Source organism: Acinonyx jubatus, chromosome D1, assembly GCF_027475565.1.
Source record: "Acinonyx jubatus isolate Ajub_Pintada_27869175 chromosome D1, VMU_Ajub_asm_v1.0, whole genome shotgun sequence".
In the NCBI taxonomy this organism is placed as follows: Eukaryota; Metazoa; Chordata; class Mammalia; order Carnivora; family Felidae; genus Acinonyx; species Acinonyx jubatus.
Window position 1 is genome coordinate 99,600,390 of NC_069390.1, and position 10,248 is coordinate 99,610,637.

The following is a 10,248-nucleotide window of genomic DNA, read 5'->3' on the forward strand; positions in this document are numbered from 1 at the left end:
CAGGATCGTTCACAGGACTGGGCTGCTGCTGATGCCCAGAGACTGCGACTGGGTGCCAGTCCCCCCCCCCGCGAAAAAGTTCCCGAGATCGTGTAGCAGCAGCGTTTCCAGGATTATTGAAAACAACACATACCTGGCGCCAGGCTTCACCCTTAACGACCTCGTTCCAGCGCCAGCGAACATGGTTGTTCTCCCGGGTCCGCTGGGGCCTTGCCTTTGGGGGACCCACACAGCCCCTACCTGATGTCCTCCCAGCAGGGGAACTGCCTCTATCCCTGTGGCCCGAAGAACCCTGGACTCCACTCTGCTCCTGGGGATTCGTCCTTCCCACCAGAGCACCACCAGGTATGGAGCCGCGCCGTTTCAGCCTCTGCGCTGTTTTTAGTCCTAATGGAATTTAAACCCTCTCCTTTCTCCCTTTTTGGTTCAGTCCCTGCGGCTGCTTCCACTTTTCCGCTTTCTCTCCAGCTGCTTTTGGGGAGGGTGCTTTTCCTACACTCTCTCCCGTCTCCGTCCTCTCTCTACGCACAAAAACAGCTCCCTGCCCTCCGTGGCTTCTGTCTCCCCCAGCTCACCTCTTTGCGCCGCATACCTGCTGAATTCTGTGGTTCAGGTTGTGCAGATTGTCGTGTTTAATCCTCAGATCAGTTTTCTAGGTGTGCAGGATGGTTTCGTGTCGGTCTGGCTGTATTTCATGGTTGCGAGACGCAAAAAAACTTGGATGTTGTTCCGCCATCTTGGCTCCTCCCCCAGACAACATCTCAGCAGTTTTATGAAACATTTCCTACGTTTGAATATATTTTGAAAAATTTTGTTGGTTTTTGTTTTTAATTGTGTCTTACAGTTAAAGTTTGTAGATTTTAATAAGCAACGATTTTCAAAGATGCAATAATCTTCCAACAAATATTTATCTGTCTTTTATGGACCTACAGACTGCACTTTGAAATCCATGAATATGCTTCCTTGAGTTTCATACTTGTCTTTCAAGCTTAGTGATAAAGAGGAAGCACAAGAAAAATTTCAAGTTTTTATGTTGTAAACACTAATATATTGAACTTGCTATACGTTGAAGAGGGAAAAACGCAGAAGACGCCATCTGACCCAATGATCTGGAGCTTGCTCAGAACCTAGAACCATGCCGAGAGCATCTAGCTTCAGATAGTAATTCACTTAAATACTCCTTTTTCACTAATGTTTGAACGCGTTGAACTTTGAAAGCTTACTAACTTCAGGTTGTAGGTCTCATAGAAACCATCTGAAAATCAGCATTTCAACTATGGAATTATGGAATCTCAGAATTAAGGAAACCTGAGAGGTTATTTTTCTAACTCAGTCTTTATCCAGTTGTTATATTTGGTCATGCTACTCCTCATCATACAAACATAGTATGACTTCTCTAATGTGGGGAGCCTTTCTTGTTCATTTTTGTGTCTCCTATACTGTGGCTCTGAGTCCCCTATCACAGAGATGCGAGCATAGTCAATGCTAAATAGATAGTTGTTGTTTGAATGAATGAATGAATGAATGAATGAACGAACAGAGAAGATAGGAATGAATTTTCCTTGCATAGGTAATATGCCTCTCAGCTCAACTAGTACAGAAGCTTCTTTGCTTGTTAACGGTGACTTGAAATCATTTCACTCGCTCAATAAACTTGTATTCATTCAGTCATTCATAGAATAAATATTTATTGGGTGCCTGCTGTATGCAAGCACTGTTCTAGGCACTCAGACCACATCAGTGAATAAAACAGACAACATTTTATTCTCTTAACCTAACCTTCTAAGGAAAGGAAAACAAATGGTCAATCTAATTAGTCGATGTTTAAAGGAATAAGAGGGCTGGATGTTTCTACTGATTTCACTGCTTTTGCAACATTTAGGCATTTGGTCTAGGCATGTGGGGAAGAACAAGGTTGGAAATATACAGAAAGGAATCAACATTGGTACAATGTGAATGAATGGTACAGTTGCCACAGACTTTTAATTCATTGATTTTAAAGCACTACCTACAGAGTTTTCCTACCATACCTATGGCCTGAGTTATTCGATTTTTATATTCCACAAGGACTGTATGAAGATTGTACGTCTATGTGTGTGCTACCCAGATTACTATTTATCTGTCATTTATTTTAGAGAATGGTAGTGCTGACAATAACTGTTATCTGTGTGCGCGGCCGTGGCTGAAAAGACCATCCTGGGACCAACTGTCCTTTCCACACTGTGCACACAAGAAGATTACTCTTTGGTTTGGGAAAGAGCGCACTGTTTGCAAAGTCAATGATTGTTTACTGCTCAACTTTGGCCCTCAGCTCAGAGGAGTCTTTGCTCCAGAGCAAGCCCCCCTGTCCCTCCCCCACCCCAGTCCCCACTCCCTTCCTCATCCTGGAGCCTTCTGTGGCCATGGGCTCAGCGGCTCATCTGACATGACATGACACTCTTCTGTGACACCCAGTGATTTTGTTTCAGGGCCAGAGTTGGGTTTGGAGTCTCTTTTCAGCTGTCCACTTACTCCTTTATGTGTGACCTAGGCTGTGGGTCTTTTAAAATTATTCTTTGCCTATATAGATGCTCACTTAGTAGGTAAGGAAGGTGTGTCTGTTTCTTCCCAAAACAACAGCTTATTTTGGTATAAATAAACCACCTACAAATCACGTTGATCTGTGTTTTACAAGGTAAGGGGACACATTTTTAATGGTTTTTTGGACACTTTAGGATCATATAGGCACACATTTGCAGAATTAATGCAAATCAAATATAATGCATAGTAGTAAACGATATAACTTAATAAATCATATATATTATATACATGTACATATCACATATGTCACCTTTTACATAAGGAAGCATTTATTGTATCTGTTAGTTGCTGCCAACCTTATCTCTCTCACCGAGGTATAAGATCATAGGGCACAGGCCATGGCCTAGGGTCATCTTCCATTTGTGATAGCATACTACTGTGCATAAGTGGCTACCCATTGCCTATTTATTGAATGACAAATACATTTTAAAATTATAAATTATTATAAATATTATAAAAAACTGAGGCCCAGAGAGGATCTAAAAATCTAAGCTAAATCCTATCTGCTTATGAACAAAAATAATATGACCAGCAACTGAAGGTCTTAATTTAATCATTTACTCTTTCTAACACCTATGCTCTAAAATAGTCAAGGCTAGGGGCCCCTGGGTGGCTCAGTTGGTTCATGATCTCACGGTTCGTGGGTTTGAGCCCTGCGTCAGGCTCTGTGCTGACAGCTTGGAGCCTGGAGCCTGCTTTGGATTCTGTCTCTGTCTCTCAAAAATAAACACTAAAATAGTCAAAGCTACGTTTCATTTTATATTTTTAAGTTTTATTTTTTATTTATTTTGAGAACAAGAGATGTGGGAAGGGCAGAGAGAGGAAAGAGAGAGAATCTCAAGCAGGCTCCACACCGTCAGCCCAGAGCCTGGTGTGAGATCCAAACCATGAGATCATGACCTGAGCTGAAACCAAGAGTCAAACGCCTAACCGACTGAGCCACTCAGAGGCCCCAAGGCTAGCTTTTCTATCCCCTCATGACAGGTAAAGGAACTGAGGCTACCAGGGTAAGTTCATTTGTTCAAAGTCACACAGCCATGTCTACAAAGAGAATGCACTCACTAAATACCTGCCGAAGTATTAACCAAAGCACCTATTTTGTACTCAGCAACATGCAAGGAGCTCTGGGAACAGTAAAAGTATAAAGCATGGTCCCTGCTTTCACAGAGCTTTCCATCTCACTGGAAATTTCCGGTATCTGCAAGCAAACATTTGGATAATCATGAGAAGGGCGAAAATAAGCATGATAGACCTTAAGCAGTGTGATGACCAGAGAAAAGGGTAGACCGGTGCGGGTGGCAGTAATCAGGGACAATTCTCAAAGGAGCCGAGAACATTGATTCAAACATTAACAATGCTTTTGTCTTCAGGGCCACTGAGACTTACATGATATCTGGGGGAGGAGGTAACTCCAGTGCCATGTATCTTCATTTCCCTCTCGTCCCTGATTGGCAGAAAGACAGGCAGAGCCAGCAACCACCTGAGGAGTAAGGGGAAAGCCATGCTGTCCCGAGCAACCCCCTTTTAGGCACAAATGCCTTCTTCCTTGAGCGGACGTGGGGGGCCCCTCTATTAACAGGGCCCCATGCCCTGAGGGCATCACTCCCTGGGAGGAACCCAGGGAGAAAGGTTGAAGGGGCAGACGCCCTCATCCCCAGAAAGTTGCCCAGACCATTTAATTAGTGTCCCTGGGCTTGTTACATCTGCCACTGTTTTCCCCCAAGGGATGCAGTCGGGCCTCACTTGTGCGACTGTTATCTTTCAGGAGCTCAGAGCAGAGCTCTTTTTCAGTAACCTCATCAAAGGATAAGCTAGGATTCAGATAAGCTTTTCAAGGAGGAAGTCAGGGTTATAATTTTCAGAGACTTCTGAATGTCACCTCCAATTTTCGACTCTTCAGTTCAAATGCCAGTTTGGGGGAGCCAGGCAGCCTCAGATATTGAAATGGCAACCTCTGACCTCCGTCCTTCTATATTCCTGGTCATCTTAGAGGCTGGCAGATCCAAGAGTTGAAAGTGCTAGAGATGTCTGACTTTATAATAATTCTGCTTCTCAGAAGTGCAAATTACGCAGGAATTGGTGCTAAACTCTCCATTAACTACAGAGTCCAAAAAACCCTTAGTTTCCCAAATTACCTGTCAGTTTCTCTGCGACGCCATATAATTCTGTCGTTTCAGGGGGGAAATGGCTGTAATTTGAAATTTCAGTGAAATTTCTAATTGAATCTGCATTTAACTTTAAAAACTTGATGTTCCTCCATTTCAGCAATGGGTTGAGTCACAGTAGAAATTTCAGTTTCACCTTCCCCTAAATTCCCTGGCTCCTTTCTCCCATCCCAGCCAGGAGCACCCAGTATGGCAACCACAGGTACTCATGTTACATCATCAGACAGTCTTCATCCTAAAACAGGACGTTCAGTGATCGTCCAGTCCATCCCCCCAACTTGGTGTTGGGAAGGGGTTAGAGGAAGGGAAAACTGAACCCCAGTCCATGTTAAAAAAATAATTGCTTCCCCCTTTAAAAATCTTATAAATGATAATAGACCACAATTATGCTTAGTGATGAAATCTAGTACCCCATAGTCATCCCAGTGATCAAGTTATAGAATATTTTGGCACTGTGGCTTTTCAAACTTTCTCCTTGAGGGAACTTTGGAACATACACTGTGATCAGGCCTTTGATTTTCCACCCATATTTCAACCAGAAGAGCTCACGTTAATATAGCTAACTAATATCATCTAAAGGGGAAGCTTATCTGGTTGAAATTGTCTATTTCTGCTTAAGAATTCACTGAAAACAAGCATTCCGTAGCTTGGAGCGGTGGCCAGAGTTTGAAATCCACTGAACATGCGTTATATTATAGCTGGGGAAACTGAGCCCAGAGAGATAACTTTATGTCAATGCCATCTGCTCATTCATGCCACAGATATTTATTGGGAACTTTTTATGTGCCAGGCACATCCAAGGTACTAGAGTGTAGCAGTGAACTAAACAAAGCCCTTATTCTTATCACAGAGTTTATATTCTACTGACTGGAGAGGGACAGTAAGCCAGAAACCAGTGTATCCTATGGCAGGTAGGTCTGCAAGCCATCAAAAAATAATAATAAAATAGAATAAAGAGGGGAAAATATGTGGGGTGGAGGGGACGTGGTATTTTACACAGGATGGTCAGAGAAGGCCTTGCTGAGGTGATGCAAGAAGACCTGAAGGAAGTGAGGGAGTGAGCCATGTAGGTAACGAGGAAAGGAACATTCCAGCAGGGAAGACACCAGACAGAAAAGGTTCTTGCCCAGAATGTTCTAGGAGAAGCCAGAGCTGTGTCTGAAAGGAACAAGTGAGGAGGGGATATTGGGACAGGATCTTTGAGATCAGAGGGGCCTGGCCATTTAGGATGCTCTATTTGCTATAGATCATTGTAGGCCACCTGGACTTTGTTCTGAGTGATCTGGGAACCACTGAGGGTTTGGAGCAGAGGAACGACATGATGTGACTTGGTTTTTCTAAAGGATCTCTGTGGCTGCTGGGTAGAGAACAGACTATAGCTGAGCAGGAATGCAAATAAGGGATAAGTGAAGAGAATATTGCAATAACTCGGGCAAGAGATGGCAGCAACTTGGACAGGGTGGTGACAGTTGGGGCAATGAAAAGTGATCAGGTCCTAGATACCTCCAACCAGTGAAGCCAAAATGATTTGCTGTTGATTTGAATTTGGGGTGAGAGGGCAAAAATCAAGTCAAAGATGACACTGAGCTTTTATTGCCTGAGCAACGGAAAGAATGGAATCGTCACTTTCTGAGACAGAGCAGACAATGGGAAGTACCTATTTGAGTGGGAAAATGAGAGTTTTGCTTTGGATAGCTGAAGATTAATATGCCCAGTAGGCATCTATTAGCCTTCAAACAAGAACAAAAAAATGTTAACCAGCACCGAAGAGCAATTTTCTGATAGTCCCTTCCACCTTTCAGGAGGAATACAAATAGTAAAATAGAATCAATTCGAATTTTTCACATGTAACCTTGTTTGTACGTGGTAGCTCATCCATAAGTTGACTGGTCTACTAATTTTCATTGAATAATATGTCCAAAGGGATCAAGCTCACTTTAACAAAAGTCTATGCAGAACAGTAATCTGCTGAAATTTGACCATCACAAAGTCTGCCTAAATCACAGAAAAAGTTGCTTATCAAAGTTGCAGATGGCACCCAGCTGGGAAAGTTAGCTAATAACTCTGGATGACAAAATCTATATTCAAAAGGCAAGCTAGAAGGATGGGAGAGAATACACACTATGAAATTTATCAGAGCTACATTTAAGATCTCACCCTTCAATCCAAAATTATTTGTGCAAGTACAGAATGGGAGATGCCTTGGTTTTCCAGAAATTCATGTGAAACAAAGTCATAGGGGATTAGTTGACTGTAAGCTCATTATGTAATAGTATGGTACATGACTTTCAACAAAACTAATGTAACATTAATAGACATGTAGTCCTGAGTAATAGAGTTAATAATCCCAACGTATTGTGCACTGAACTGTCCATACACATCGGGGTAATTGTGTTCAGTTCCAACGCTATATTTGAAATAATAGCGGGCATCAACAGGAAGGTGGTCAGAATATAATGGGCTTGAAACTCTCATGGCTTCCAAATGCATTCTGTAGTGATTGCTTTGGGGAGATAAGAATTAAAAGGACTAGCTTTATATCTCTCAAGCTAGGTAATTATCTGCAAGTGGTTATTCCCCACTTTTAATTATTTCAAACTGAGGGTATGGGCTGCTTTTGTCCTAAGACCAAAGACTGGGGCTTCCCTTGACCCATTCCGGATACCATTTTGCTTACCTTTTCTTAATCTAGCACACTGAATCCCACTGACATTTAAACAGTTCTTTCATGAAAGGTCCAAGGAATTGGCCCCAAAACCATAGAGAAGAAAGGAAGAAAGTAGAGAGAAAGGGGGAAACCAAGTATTGGTTATCTAAGCTTACTAGAAAGTCTCTCAGCAGATACCTTCCAGTTGTCAATATCCTGTAGCTCAATGCCTCTTAAAGCACCTTCCCATCCATTTTATCTTTCCATTCTCATAGAAAATCTGTGACTTTATCAGTTAGAAATTTGAGGGATTAAGATAAAATGACCCAACCAGGTCCACCCTGCTGTGTAGTGATGAAGTGGCCACCAAAACTCCCATCATTTGGCTCCGGGAACAGAGTTCTCTGAAGCTTACCAATTCTGAAGGCCAAGAAATAAAGAAAAAGAACACTCTTTAGTGAGTGCCCACAGTGCTAAGTACTTTCTATACATTTTCTCAATAATCACAACCATGCTGTGAAGTGCACATCATGATTAATCCATTTTATAGCAAGCAGCAGAGACTTAAAGGGGTAAGTATCCACACCTTGAAACTTGCAGACCTTGGGTTGGAGCCCATTTATCTCACTCAGGTCCGTACTTTTAAGCTCTGTAATGACTACCTCCCTAGCAAGTGCAGAAGAAGGCAACATGGGTCAGAACGGTCCATGGAAGACATCACTGGGGAGGTGGGACTCAAGCTGGGCGTTAGAGTTCCAGGGTCCACTGGGGTGTTCTATCCAGGGACTGACCACAAAATACTTCTAAGGAGCAAGAACTCACATATATTTTCTTGTGCCTTTGACACTCCTGATGATATCTAAGGAATGTAGAAAGAGGACAAGGTTGGGGGAGAATGGAAATTTTATCTACCTGTAACTTTCTAGAATTTGTAGGTGGGCCCTCTGGGCATAAGAACTCCATAAGGGAAAAGAAATCATGTTTGGGTTTAGGACCTGACAGTTAAAAAAAAAAAATCTCAGCAGGGACAGCCAGGGTTATCTTTGATGGTTTTAGGGAGGGATGGTCTGAAGTTTGAAGACTGCAGAGTAGACCCATAAGGGGCACAACTAGCTATGTGGACACAAGGCCTTAGAAAACCTTCCTAATTGTTACAGCTGCACTGTCCCTCCCCATGACCATGTCCCCACTGTCCCCAGCCGCTGGCGCTCTTTCTCACTTTCGCTGCAGCCCTGTCCACTTTTCTCCAAGCGAAGATTTAAAACCTGCATCAGATCCTTTTCTGGGAGCTTTCATCTTGGACACTCACTAAAAAAAAAAAAAAAAAAAAAAAAATTAAAAAAAAGAGAAACAATTGTACTGACTTCGATAGCCACCCCTAGCCCCTGCCCCCTGCTTCCCTAGCTCAGCTATAACCACTGCCATAACTTATTTTCCTCTTGGTCAGATTGAGGGCTCTTCTCCCAAACTGTATCCCATCCATTTTGGTTAAGCGACACTAACTATATTGTAAGTAATAGCCCGCCCGCAGCAACGTCGCTAACGGGTCTGTTTGTGCCTGGGTTATGGATGAGCCTGTCCTCAGCTGCAGTCTGAGTCACACTGCTTTGGGCTGGGAGCTCATCCCATCTTGCAAGGTCAGACCTCATTGGTTTTTGGATGGTGGGAAAATCTCCAAGGAAAACCTGAGACATGGCTGAGTGAGCTGCCCCATAGATGATTTTCTAGGGGGCAGCTCAGAAAGGCAGTTCCTTTTCCTTCTCTGGGCCCAGGGTCATCAGCACCTTAAAAGACCAAGTTTTTAGATACTTGGACACAGCACTCAGGATAAACCCCAATGGCTACCTCCTGGCCTTAGACAGTAAGCACAAGAAAAATATATTAAGGGTGTCTTTACCTACCAACACCCTCAAGGAGAGCCTTATTCATGGCCTCGCCTAGCAAAGCATCAGACAGAGTCGGCAGTCAGAGAGTATGTGTTGAACATTGCTTTATTTGACTGAACATCAAGGACTATGCCAAGTGCTTTACACACTTGATTTTATTTTACAGTCCAAGTAAGCCTGTGCATTAGGTGCTGACATTCAACTTGAGGAAGCCAAGGTCCTCCAACAACTGAGAGGGAGAGCCAGCATTCTGGCGTCTGACTCCAGAGGTTGGTCCTGGGAAGCAGCTCACTGCATCTTTAAAGGAGAAAATAACGTTCTTACCATCAGCTGCATTTGAGAGTCATACCTGATCTTAAAAGTCTGATCTGAGTGGTCCATGCATAAGTGTGTGTGATTGTGTGTGTGTGTGTGTGTGTTCAAGTGTACACATTCAAGTTTGGACTGAGAGAGAGAAAAGATTCTGAAATAGTGGTTTGGAAGACAAACAACCATCGCCCCCTCAGCTGTGCTCTAGTAACCGCCTGACCCCTGCCCTAATGGCAAATGGGCCCCATGGCTTACAGATGCCCCAGTTCCTGGGCCTGTCTTGTGCTTTGCTCCACTCTTACCCTTGTTCCTACCCTACTTCATTCTAGGCTATTCATCTTAGGGTCTTTAGCCTGTTTGTTTCAAACCACACTTTCTCCTAATAGATTTGGCAACTCAACTGCACCTCCCTGGTTTTGACCCTTGGCATTCTTCGTGGACTGCCCCCGGCCCAGAAGGGCTTTCCCTTTCCCTTTCCCTTTCCCTCCTTGCCCCAGCTTCATACTGGACAATAGGATCCCCTGTATCCTTGATGTACGTATCAGTAATCTAACAAATATTTATTGAGTGCGTCCTCTCTGTCTCTGCTTGGCCCTGAGAACACATTGGAGAACATGATCGTATGGAACCAACCACCGTGTTGCCCACTGTCTACTGGGAA